General features: G+C 47.9%; 1 long non-coding RNA gene across 1 annotated transcript in view; it reads right to left on the bottom strand.

The window, feature by feature from the left end:
• The window catches only part of LOC141573994 (uncharacterized), a 44,864-nt gene that overhangs the window by 17,691 nt on the left and 14,733 nt on the right, over window positions 1-12,440 (bottom strand). Inside the window, exon 2 of the long non-coding RNA XR_012500483.1 lies at window positions 10,571-10,779. This is a non-coding gene — a long non-coding RNA (uncharacterized LOC141573994). The remainder of the gene's footprint in view (window positions 1-10,570; window positions 10,780-12,440) is intronic.

The following is a 12,440-nucleotide window of genomic DNA, read 5'->3' as shown; positions in this document are numbered from 1 at the left end:
CAGGATGTTGGCAATGCCACCACGGAGGAGACAAAGGAAGCCAAAGCAAAGCCTTGAAGTGCTTTTCTGTTGAGGTAGGTGGGGTGGAGGCAGACAGCTGTGAATGACGGAGACAGACTCGCTGCCGTGAGATCATGGCTGCCTCCGGGGCGGAGCGTGGAGGTGCCCTCCTGAGAACACAAGGAGCCAAATTTATCAAGAACCAGTAAGTCACCTCTATCCCCAGATCACAGTTCCTCTGGAAGAAGGGAGTCTGTCCCAAGCAAAGAAGACTCAGGGTCAGTGAGTGATGGAACCACCACCAGGAGACTCTGTGGTCCCTTGGTCCCTGTTCTGGGTGGTCAGAACGCCACTTCTTCTGGGCAGACCTGGTCATACAGTATCTCTGATGGTAAGAGACTGCTGATTGTCAGCCAGTGTCCAAAGACTACATTTCTCAGCATCCTTTGCAGCTTGATATGACCATACGACCATGATTTGGCCCATAAGAGGAACTTGGGTGGGGTTACTGCCAGGAAGGCTCTGTACAAGGAAGGGTGTCAGGGCCCTCTGGCTCCCCAGTTTCTTCTGGCTGCTGTTCTAGAAGGTAGATGCGATGACTGGAACTGAAGCAGCCACTTTGAATTACAAGATGACCTTGAGGATGGAGGCCACACACTGAAGATGGCAGAACAGGAAGATAGTCATCTGGGTCTCTGATATTTTTATGAGAGAATAATAAACTTTGATCTTATTTAAGGCATCACATATTTGGGGGGGTTTCCTGTTATATTTAGTGAAATCTAATCCTAACAGATATAATTGGTTATAGATAGAAATCTGAAGTTGGACTCATCCTCTGAAATTTTTTTTTTTTACAAATGCAAGCCCTACACATTTGGGATTGTTTAGACTTTATAAAAACTCAAAGCTCTCTGTTTAATGGCACATCTTGGGACAAGGAGCAAGAAAAGGAACAGGCCTGGTATCACTGTGTAGACAGTCCTAAATACAGCAATTGTAAGTGACAAACAAAAGCGATTTCTCGGCTGGGAGTGGGGATGGGAATGGGAGGAGGCGGGGTGGGATGAGCTGGGAATGTCGTCCACAGGTGGGCATAAAACCTGTGTTTACGTGAGTAGCAGAATTAGATGCAGGTCAGTGGCTGCGGCTGGCGTTTGTCAATGGCCTTTTGAGAATTTGCACATTTTTTCTGGTTTGATCAAAATGAAACATCATTAAAAACAGTTCTGTTGCCAATTGTCATCTCTACCAGGGCCCTGGGAGGCACCCTCTGGTCACATCAGGCTGGATGTAATTGACTTTGAAATCTGTATATGCGAAGTGCCTTTGAGGATTGCAGGCGAACAGAAATTTGGCAGAAGAAGAAATTTTGAGAGCCCACTTACCAGTATGGGTTCTCAGCCTTAACTACAAAAAAGTCCAGCAGTCATGCAATGCAGACTTTGCTGAATGAACCTGAAAACAAGTTCAAGTGGGGTGATCTCTCTTTCAGCCATCTACAAAGAGTGAAGTTGTCTTAGGATGTGGCAGCTGGGAACCAGGCTGTCCTAGGCCTATGCGCCAGTGCAGCTAGATCAGCTAGCTTCAAATTCCCGCTCTGTCATTTACCAGCCATTGTCACCCTAGCCAAGTCCCTTCACATCTCTGTGCCTCCTCAATAAAATGGGGGCAATCTTAGCAGTATCTCACACTGATAAAGTGCTCAGAACAATACCTGGTTCATTGGAGACGTGCAACGTACATGAACCAGTATTATCATTCCAAGGTTTCTATTCATTCGTCCTCAAAAGAGCTGGGTTTTTTTTTTTTATTGTTGGTGTTTATTTTGTATGCTTTTATTATATTTATTCCATTAATAGTTGGACAAGGAGGAAGTTCATAGAGTCACTTCTACCTCTTGTTCTTATTTTAAAGCAGCTAACCCTGGAAGATGTTTAAAAACGTCACATTTAAATGGATTTAGAATTCTAAAGCCACTCAGCACAATAGCTGCAGGCCTGTCCAGATCTTGCTTAAAAAACAAACAGGCTGTCTATGGTCAGGTTTCACCTGGAGTATGTTTTATTATTAAATTGGTCTCATGAGTTTGTTTCCAAATTTTGGTGAATTTTACGCGGAAAAAGTGGCATCCGTGGAACTTCTGCTCTACAGAAAGGCCAAGGGGTCCTATCTGGGAAGAGGTGATGGGGTGGGGGGAGGTGTCTGCTCCACATCAGGAAGCAGCTGGCACTGGGGAGGTTGCTGGGCTCCAACCCTTCCCGAAGCCTTCTGTCTTTCGTGGGAATGCCTGCCGTGCTGATACCTGCTCACCAAAAAAGAAAGCCGGCTGATAGTGTCAAACCAGCATTTGGTTAAGGTAGGAAGAATTGGGCACTTCAGCCTTCAGGTTTTATGCCCAATGAGACAGTACAGACAGCATCTGTTGTTTGGGCTGTTACTTTCTGTACCAGCTCCCTGACTTGCTTTTGGTGGGAATGCGTCTCCTCTTCTCTCAATCAAGGTTATATGGGTGGAGTCACCCCTAGTCTAGACCAGAGGGCAGGCATGTGACCTAGGCCTGGCCAATCAAAACATCATATCCCCACAGCTTCAGTGACTGGCTCAGGAATAGACACATGACCCAAGTTGGGCCAATCACAACTGACCCCAGGACTTGCTGGAACTGTTGGGAAAAAGATGCTCTCTTTCAGCTGAGGTTCTTCAACTTTTGAGTCCAGAGTTGTGGGTGGGGTTGGGGTGGGGAGGCTTAGGCAGTGTTTGGGAAGAATTTGCCTGAGAATATAGCCAAGGTAGAGGAAATGAGATCAAAGGAGAGGGGTTCCTGGAAACAATGCATCCTGAATCCTGCCATGCCCTGACTTTTCTGTTACACGAGCTGATGCATTTCCTTTTTTGGCTTAAGTCCATTTCGACTGATTTCCTCTGACTTGTGACCAAAAGGCTCTTGACTCAACCAGGTGGAGAACCTTAGACCATAGTTCCCCCTTGGGATCTGGCCACAGATAATAATAAGAAGTTGTTGGCAACAGAAGAAAAGAAAACCTTACTAGGAGGTCAGAAGCCCATTGGGGACTGGTGTAAGCTACCAAGGTAGCCAGGACATGAAAAAGGCTCCCCACTCCCGTTCATCATGGTGCCCCAAAGGGCCCTCTGTGGACACGGTCATCTGTGCCCTCCCCACTGGTGGCAGGGACTACTCTCTATCATGCCCACTTCCTCGCCAAGTCCTTTGGTCACCATCCTTCTCAGACCGGCTGGGAGGTTGACTACACTGTGCTGGGCACTTGTAACCAGAGCCAGCTGCCAAAGGTGAAGGGCAGAGATGGAACCAAGGAGTCAGAGCAGAGCCTGTTCCTGTTGACCCCTGGCAAGGGTGGAGGGATGAAGCAGTGAAGGAAGGAATGAACGTCACTCACATTTATTAAGGACTTACTGCAGGCCAAGAAATGTTCCAGCTCCTCTCTCTATATATATCCCCTAGGTGGGTCCTAGGGTAATCCTCATTTCACAGATGAAGAAACTGAGGCACAGAGAGATGGCCTTGCCCAAGGGCACATAGTTAACCAACAGCAGAGTCTTAACCGCTGCGAAATCACTGAAAACCCACTGAGCCCTACGCCACACCAAGCACTGTGCCAGGCCTAACGCAACTGTGTGTGAACGCCCACGTAGACCCTGTTCTCAGAGTGGTTTTCATTATCTGAAGTTATCTTAGGAAATATGCTAATTTGTGTACCGGGTTCTTACCTGTCTTCTGCACCAGAATGCTAGTTCCATGAGGGGAGGAACCTCACTGATCTCATTCAGTCTTTCCTGCAGGGCGGAACAGGACTTGGCATACAGTAGGCACTCAGAATTTGTCCAGCGAAGAGCAGTTTTCCACCTCCCGACTACTGACATTTGGGGCTGGGCCAGTCTCCGCTGTGGGGCTGTTCTGTGCATTGTAGGCTGTTTAGCTGCATCCTGGGTCTCCACCCTCTGGATGACAGAACACCCCTCTCCACTCCATCCCCCAGGGTCACAACAACCCAAAATGTCTCTGGACATCGCCAAATGTTCCAGGGGAGACAAAATTCTTGATCTAGAGTGTTAGAATGACTGCACAGATGACAGGCATAATCACCCTAGATTCAGGAACTCAGAAACATCGGAGGCACTGACATAACACATATTTGACACAAGACAGTTGGTACCTACATCAAGCTCCCGAACCAGCCGTTATGTGAGCGGGCACGATTGGGCCTGAAAGCTAAGAAGTGACTTGAGCCCACAAGCATGTCACAATCCCCCGTTAGCCCTCGAAACCCTGAAATCTATACATCTGCAGTGGCGAGACAAAACACTTAGACCCTAAATGATGTCAGGATGCAAGGGGGCCTGAACTTAATCGTTCCAAGAAGCATCCTATTTCAGAGGTTCCGCTGGTTTGAGGGGAGGCCACTGCTCAGGAGGGTGCCGTTTGCAGATGGCAGCAAAAACAGAATGTAATTTGCTTTTGCCACAACTGGCAAAAGTAAGTTTTCATCGAGTGGGTTCTTATTTCCTTTGAGTGGCTCGTTCCTTCCCAGGGATAGAGATGGAAAAAAAAATTCCAAACGCAAACTTCTCTCTTGGTGCCCCTGTAGCAGCCGAAACTGCTCCTTCTCTAGTGTTCTGACATAATATAAAATAAGTGAGACACAAGGATGTCACATACAGCCCAGGGAATGGAGTCAGGGTTTTATAACAACTTTCAATGGAATATGAGCTATAAAAATATCAAGTCACTATGTTGTATACCTGAAACTAACAGAATGTAAGTCAACTATGCTTGAAAAAGCTACGTATGTAATATACAAATCACCTGTTACACACAAATTCCATGTATATGTGTGCAAATCTGGTTTTTCTCTTGTTTTTCCCAGGTGTCTTCAGCCATTATCTCATTTAATTTTGCAACAGCCCTACTAGGTAGGATTTACAAACTCTAAGACGACTAAGACTAAGGCACAAAGAGGCTAACTGACCCGCCCAAGGTCACGCCCGCACCAAAAGCAGCACCGCCGCCCACCCGGTCACTCTGACCACAGCGGTAGGTGTCCCTCTGCCCACTCACCCACTCCACGAATAGGTCCTGTGGGCTCTCCTTCCAACAGATGTCCCAGGTCTAGTCACGTGTCTCCCCTTCCCTGACGGCCAGCCCGGGCCAGGCCATCTCTGGCCTGCAGGCCTGTGTCAGCCTCCCTCTCTGCTCTGGCTTCTTGTCTCTGGTCCCTCCGTCCAGGCCATTCTCACTGAGCGGACGTCATCCCCTGAAGTGCCAGCGGAGGCCCCCACGGGCCCACGGACCAGCCTAGGCTGAGAGAGGAGGCCCGTGGGCCTCAGCCATGTGCCCTGAGCTCTCCTCTCAAGATTCTCCTTTGCATTCACGCCCCTGGATCACACCACCCACACATTTACAGAGCACCTACTACACGCCCGCTCTTCACGTTCCAGGCACTGGGGACACAGCAGTGGGTGAAGAGGTGAGGTCTCTGACCTCGTGGTTGGACATTTGCAGCCTGCTCTCAGACCCAACCAGATCCCTGTGGTTCTGCGAGAGCACCGTTCTCACTTCCTTCAAGGCCCCTGCACAGCTGGTCCCCACGTCTGAATAGCCTCCTGCCCTGCCTCTCTCCCCTTCTGACACGTGGCTAATTCTGACCATTCTGTATAGGTCATCTGTTGCTGTGTAACAAATTTCCCCAAAACACAGTAGCTTAAAACATTTTTTATCTCACGATTTCTCTGGGCCAGCAATCAAACATGCTGAGCTGGGTCCTCTGGCTCTGGGTCATCCCAAGGCTCAACTGAGAAGGCCCCTTGCTCCCTGAAGTGGCTGTGACAGGACTCAGTTCCTCATGGGGTGTTGGACTGACAGCCTCCCTTCCTCCCAAGCTATTGACCGGAAGTCTTCCTCAGTTCCTCACCACGTGGGCCTCTCCACAGTGCATGTAACAACATGGCAGCTGGCAGAGTGAGCAGGCAAGAGGGAGTGCCAGCAGGATGGAAGTCACAGAGCTTCTCAACCTAATCTTGGAAGTGACATCCATTCATTTTGCCATATTTTCTTCTCTGGAAGCAAGCCACCAGGTTTGGTCCACATACGAGGAGTGGGTGACACAGGATATGAATACAAGAGGTGGGCAGGGATGACCAGGGGCCATGGCAGAAGCAGCCCCCCACACCTTCTTTCAGCATTCAGTGTCAGTGCCTCTCTCTCCAGGAAGCCTTCCCTGACTCCTGGGTTAGGAGCTCCTTCCCTGAGCACACACAGCTCAGGGATCCCTGCACGATGTGTAACACATTACTGTGCATGAGCCCTGCTGATGAGCCCCGTTACCTCACCAAACTGGGGGGTCCTAAAGGACAGAAACTCTGTCTTACTAGTTTATTCTTTGCTGTATTCCCAGCCCCTGTCTGCTCTGGGCACACAGCTGGGCTCAGTGCTTTTTAAAACCAAATGTTTCTTCACTAGTTGAAAAGCAGCGACAAATACTAGTTCATATGCATTGTTTCATAAATGCAGGTAACATTAGACTATACACACTATATTAGAATTTAAGATAAGAATAATCCTTACAGATGATCTAATAACATCTGATTTATTTTATATTGTAACAGAATCCTGTGTAAATTCAAATTCCCATCCCAGAGCTCACCTAACTCATCAAGTTATTTTAAGGGTTAAATGAGATTATGTACATAGAGTTGTAGCTCAGTGACCAGCATAAGGCTAATACCAATAAATACCGCTAATGGAAGTTTAACTTCAGCTGAATATAACAGAAACCCAAATACAGCTTTTAAAATGTGAGCTTCATTTCCTTTCATGGTGAGGGCAGTACAGGGCTAGCACATCACTGCTATAATGCCATTAATACCCCAGGCTCCTGCTTAATCATCTCACATGTTTAACGATGAATCATGGTCCAAGGTGGCTGCCAGAGCTCCAGCCATTCCACTGTAGTTCCAAACAGGAAAAAGGAGACAAAGGGAGGAAGGACCAAAAGGGCTCACCTTCCAGTGAGTGAGTAAACTCTTTATTAAGAGCCTTTTTGAAGAAGTCCTATCTGGTGATTTCAGCTTGTATCTCACTGGCTACCTCCAGCTGTAAGCAGGACTAGGATTGGAGTCTTTTAGCTAGACACAGTGCCACACTGAGTGAAACTAGGGTTTTATTAGTGAAGAAGGGAAGAATGAATATTGACTAGGCAACTAAGGGGACTGTCTTGTATACCTTACATTATTAGTATACGTAGACAAGGAGAGGCTTGTTTATTTATACTAATACTGTTAACCAGAAGCCCCACATATAGGAACTGCGTGCTCGGACTGAAGTGGGGAGGGGTGGGTGCCTTCAGCTCCCTCCGTGCCCCTCACAGTGACCTTGAATTACCTGAGAGGTCCCTCGGAGGGCCACAGCAAACACTATGAAAACTCCCTCTTAACCTTGGTCAGGTCTTTGAACCTCTCAGGACCTCCATTTCATCCCCTGGAAAATGAGAGTGATAAAGGCACACCCGCATGAGACCAGGATGGGGACTAAATGTGACAGAAGTGTACCTGTTGGTATAGGACCTGGCACTCGCCCACACAACGTTGCTGTTACAACCTGGAGAGAGAAAGCGGCAAAGCCCAACATCTGGGCCTCGGCCTTCTCAAAAAGTGCTCTACTAGCTTTTTTTAAAAACCAATGTACTGAATCCCACTTGCTTGGCAGGAGGCCCCGGGCGAATCTGGGGCAGCACAGAACACTGCAGAGTGCCAGGGTGTACCCCACCGCAGCATTTTTCCATGGACTCTGCCCGTTTGGCCCAGGCTCACAGTGGGAGCTGTGGTCCCCGTGGAACAGTGCGTCCCGGGCAGACCGCATGGTGCTGCCCCGCGGTGATTCATGCATGTCTGTGGGGAGCCAGCCCCGAAGCCGGCGCGCCCCGCTGCCAAGTGGGCCTCGGCTGGTCCTGCTTCCCCTGGGGCTGGAGGGCCTCCAAGCTTCTCTGCTGAACCTCAGAACCTTGGGCCCAGCCCGAATTCCACCCCTGTGGGTCACTGATGGCCTGTGCTCCAGCCGGGGTCTGAAACATGCACACTTATCCTCCCATGACACCGATTCCACAGGCCCCAATTCAGGCAAAGAGCATCACAAAGTGTAGTGATCCTTAGGGAAGCAGACGCAGCCCCTTCGTCCCCTCCCCCGGCCCCCACCCCAAAATCCAGCTGGTTATTAAGACCACTTGTTTGAGGACCTGGATTTGAATCCTGGCTCTGTTGCATCTTGATTGTGTGGCCTTAGCTAAGTAATGTAACTTTTGGGCCTCAGTTTCTTCATCTGACAAATGGGGATGGTCCCATTTGGTGAGGACTGAAGGAGGCCAACGCGTAGGAAGGCCCATGCCGGACACTGAGACGCACCCAGGTCACAAGCCACTATGACCATCAACTAATCACAGAGCTTCCCATGCCTCAGTCGAGCCCCTTATCATCTCTCCAACCTCACCTTTACCATCTCCCCCCTTCACCTGGTCCAGCCGCTTCAGCCTCTTTGCTGTACCTTTGACACCCTCAAGCTCCTGCCCCAGGGCCTTTGTACCCTGTGATCTCTCTACCTGGAAAACTCCTCCACACGGTTAAATCCATCTCCTTTTAGTCCTTAGTCAACTCTCACCTTCTTAGTGAGGACTTCCCTGCCTACCTTATTTAAATTTGTAATTCCCTCCACCTCACCAGTCCCCTTCCCTGCTTTATTTTTCTCCTTAGCACTTAACCTTCACCCAGCATTATTTTGGGCACTCTCTGTCTCTCCCCATGTATTAGTTACCTATTGCTGCCCAACAAATTACTCCAAAACTTAAGGGCTTAAAAAAATAAACACTGATTATCTTACAGTGTTTGTGGGTCAGGAACATGGGAGCATCTTAGCTGAGTGGTTCTGGCTCAGGGCCTCTACTAAGGTTGCAGTCAAGATGTTGCTGGGGCTGTGGTCTCATTCAAAGGCTTGACTGGGGCTGATGGTCTGTTTCCAAGACGGCTGCCTCACCTGGCTGTGGGTGGGAGGCCTCAGTTCATCACCATGCGGACCCTGCCATGTCCTCACACCATGGCTGGATTCCCTCAGAGTGAAGGATTCAGGAGAGACCAGGATGGAAGGCATGATGTCTCTACAACCTAACCTCTGTCAAGTTACCTCCATCATTCCTTTGTGTGTGTGTGTGTGTGTGTGTGTGTGTGTGTGTGTGTGTGTGTGTGTGTTTGACATAAGCCATCTTACTCACTGTGGGAGGAGACCACACAAGGGTGTGAACACCAGGAGGCAAGGATCCCTGGGGCCATCTTGGAGGCTAGCTACCACAGCTTAGAAGCACATAAATACCATGAGAGCAGGACCGTGTCTGTTTTGTTCACTGCTGTGTTTTCAGTTTCTAGAACAATGCTTGGCACATCATAGATTCTTAATCTGTTTTGTTGGATGATTGACTGAATGAACAAATGAACAGGACCAGGCGGCACCTAGCCCAAGCAGAACACGCACACTTCTCGGAGGAGAGGTGGAGCCTGGCCTCCACAGAAGGTCTTCCTCCTGGGCAGTCTGCGAAGGACTCTCATCATCTGCTACAATTTTGGAATAATGGGTTGGGGGGGGAGGAAAAACAACAGCTTCTGAACACAAAGCCACTACCTCATAGTACTTCCAGAATGTTCCAACATGCAGGGGCGCTACGAGGCTGTGCTGTAAAGGGCACCAGGTTAGATATCAGAAGGGCCAGGCAACCAGTCCTGGCTCAGCCACTTAATTGACAAACGACTGAAGTGTAGTTTGTTATTTTTTAAATGGGAGCAACCACACCTACTCTGCCTAGTACCCAGGCATATAGTTCTTTCATTCATTTATGTTGGTCACTTCACCATAACCCTCGGCTTCATGGATTCACAGTTTAGTGAGAGACTCAGATGGACTGGTACATTCTGAAAACAGCATCAGACAATTTGACAGACTGTTGTTACGTGCCTTGATGAATTCGGCACCTATTATATGCAATCACTGTGCTAAATCTTGTATTATATTATCTATACGCAGTAGGTGTATTTAATCCCCATTTTACAAGTGAAGCAATGCAGTTTCAGAGAAGTTAAGCAATTTGTTCCAGGTCACACAGCTAGTAATTTTAAAAAACAGAAGCTAGATTTTTCTGACCCCTGAGCCTTTCTTACTACACCAGAATTTTTTCATATGTATGTTTTAAATGTCTACATTTAAACTGACAGCTGAGAGAGACATTTCTAATAAAAGCCCAAATCAATTCATTTACCACCATTTACTTTTTAATGTAATACTTGTGGTGGGCTTGGATTGTGTCAACTCAGCAAAGTTGGAATTCCCAGAATTCCTTTCCCTGCAGAGTTTCTGGTTAGCATGGGCCACAAGAGACATTTTAGGCGAGACTTGGAAGGGAGAAGTGGAGAAGCAGATATACAGATTTGATGCTTGGAGATGGGTACTGGGGCACCGTCATGGCTTGCCCACATGGATGCTCTTCCGTGGACTCACCTGGCAGGTGTGGGGCAACAGCGAGCCTGCAGCCTCCAGCTCCTGTGCATCTGCTTTCAGCTTCTCCGAATCCTGGGCAAGTGCCTGTTCTGTGATGAGTGACACCGCCTTCTCCTGAAGGTCACTTCGGCAGGTCTGTCCTTGTAACTTCCCTGGCTAGTCCTCATCTGTTCCCACTTCTCGTTCATCCTTCCTTTGTGGCGGCCACCCTGCTGACACACAGCACCACGTTCAAAGAAACAGGCTCACATAGGCTATGGAACCAGCTCCCACATTGGCATAAGGTCAAATTCCGAGGGTAAATCCCTCTGGTTGATTCTCCTTCTCTGATCAAAGCTTTATACAATAATTGGAGGCGAATTCTCATTTCATGTACTTTAAAATAGGATAATCTAAGCCTATTTCCATAGCTCCACAGTTTTCAAATACCTGTACCCCAAATCTATGAGCATGTAAGGAACACCTACATGTGCTACACATCATGGTTAAAAGCTCTGCTTGAAGATTCTAAGGAATACACTCAAGATGAACACCAGGGCTGTCTGGAGAGGAGCAGAGGTGGGGGAGGGAGTCTTTTTGCCTTCAGCCCAGACTCCTGGGTCCTCCCAGTTCACTAGGTGGTTTTTCCCCAGGGCCCTGGACTTGGCCATGGCTTTGAGGGCAGGAACACCTCCGAGTTGGCTGCTGGAGCACACGGACCGTCTAGTGGAAAATCCTGATGCCAGCTTGAGCCTGTATTGTAAGCATGTGGCTAGACTGGAGGGAAGTGCCCGCTCAATGGGAAGTGATGTGTCTTCCTGGACAATGCCAGCGGGCACTATTTGATATTCATAAACTTTTCCAGACGCTCAGAGCAGAAGATGAGCAACTTCTTTTTTTACAACCACAAATAGTACATTCCTAAGCTCGTACGTGTGTGTGTGTACATATGTACATGAAAATGACTGAACTGAGTGTAGCTCATGGAAGACGAAAGCCCATCTTTCATCTCATTCATGATTGAGCTTCCATCAGCCTGCAGGGGAAAATAATAATTAATAAATAACTCCCCATTTATACAAAAAAAGAAATAGCCACTTGAAAAAGGGTGATGAGCCTCTATTTTAGTTAAAGGAGAAAAGGATAATTAGCAAATCCATGAACGGATGCAACTTCATTTACCGAGAGGAGGAAGGAACATTTTATGAAAATGTTCATTTATTTATTAAATGTAATTAAATAATTAAAAAAATTTTATTTAGTCTGTTTTATAAAGGTGGAAAGACTGACCTCAACTGTTTATCCCAGGGGTCAGGGAGCTATGGGTTGGCTGGCTGTTTTTATAAATAAAGTTTTATTGAAACAGAACCATGCTCATTCTTTTACTTACTCTCCTTGGCTACTCTCATGTTACAAGAGCAGAGTTCGCTGGTTGCGACAGAGACCTAAGACCCTCAAGCTAAAACATTTATTATATGGTCTTTTAATAGAAGTTTGCTGACCTCTGGTTTATTCTATAATCTTTGTGACCAATGAGGTACCCAAATACTTCCCTATTGCTTTCACGTTTTCAGTAAATAGTGTGTCTCCCCAAAATTTAGATGTTGAAACCCTAACCCCCATGTGATGGAGTTAGGAGGTGGGACCTCTGGGAGGGGATTAGGTCGGGAGGGTGGAGCCCGGGATTAGTGCATTCATAAAAGAGGCCCCAGAGAGGCCCCTTCCCTTCCCATCGCAAGGAGAAGATGGTGTCTGTGAGCCGGGAAGCAGCCCTCACTAGACACCAGACCTGCCAGTGCCTTGATCTTGGACTTCACACCCTCCGGAACTGCGAGAAATGACTGTTATTTGTAAGTCTATGGTACTTTGTTATTGCCGCCGAAATGCACTG

The sequence above is a fragment of the Camelus bactrianus genome, chromosome 19, assembly GCF_048773025.1.
Source record: "Camelus bactrianus isolate YW-2024 breed Bactrian camel chromosome 19, ASM4877302v1, whole genome shotgun sequence".
NCBI classification, from domain to species: Eukaryota; Metazoa; Chordata; class Mammalia; order Artiodactyla; family Camelidae; genus Camelus; species Camelus bactrianus.
The sequence above is the reverse complement of the archived record's forward strand: the minus strand, read 5'-3'. Positions and strand labels throughout refer to the sequence as shown.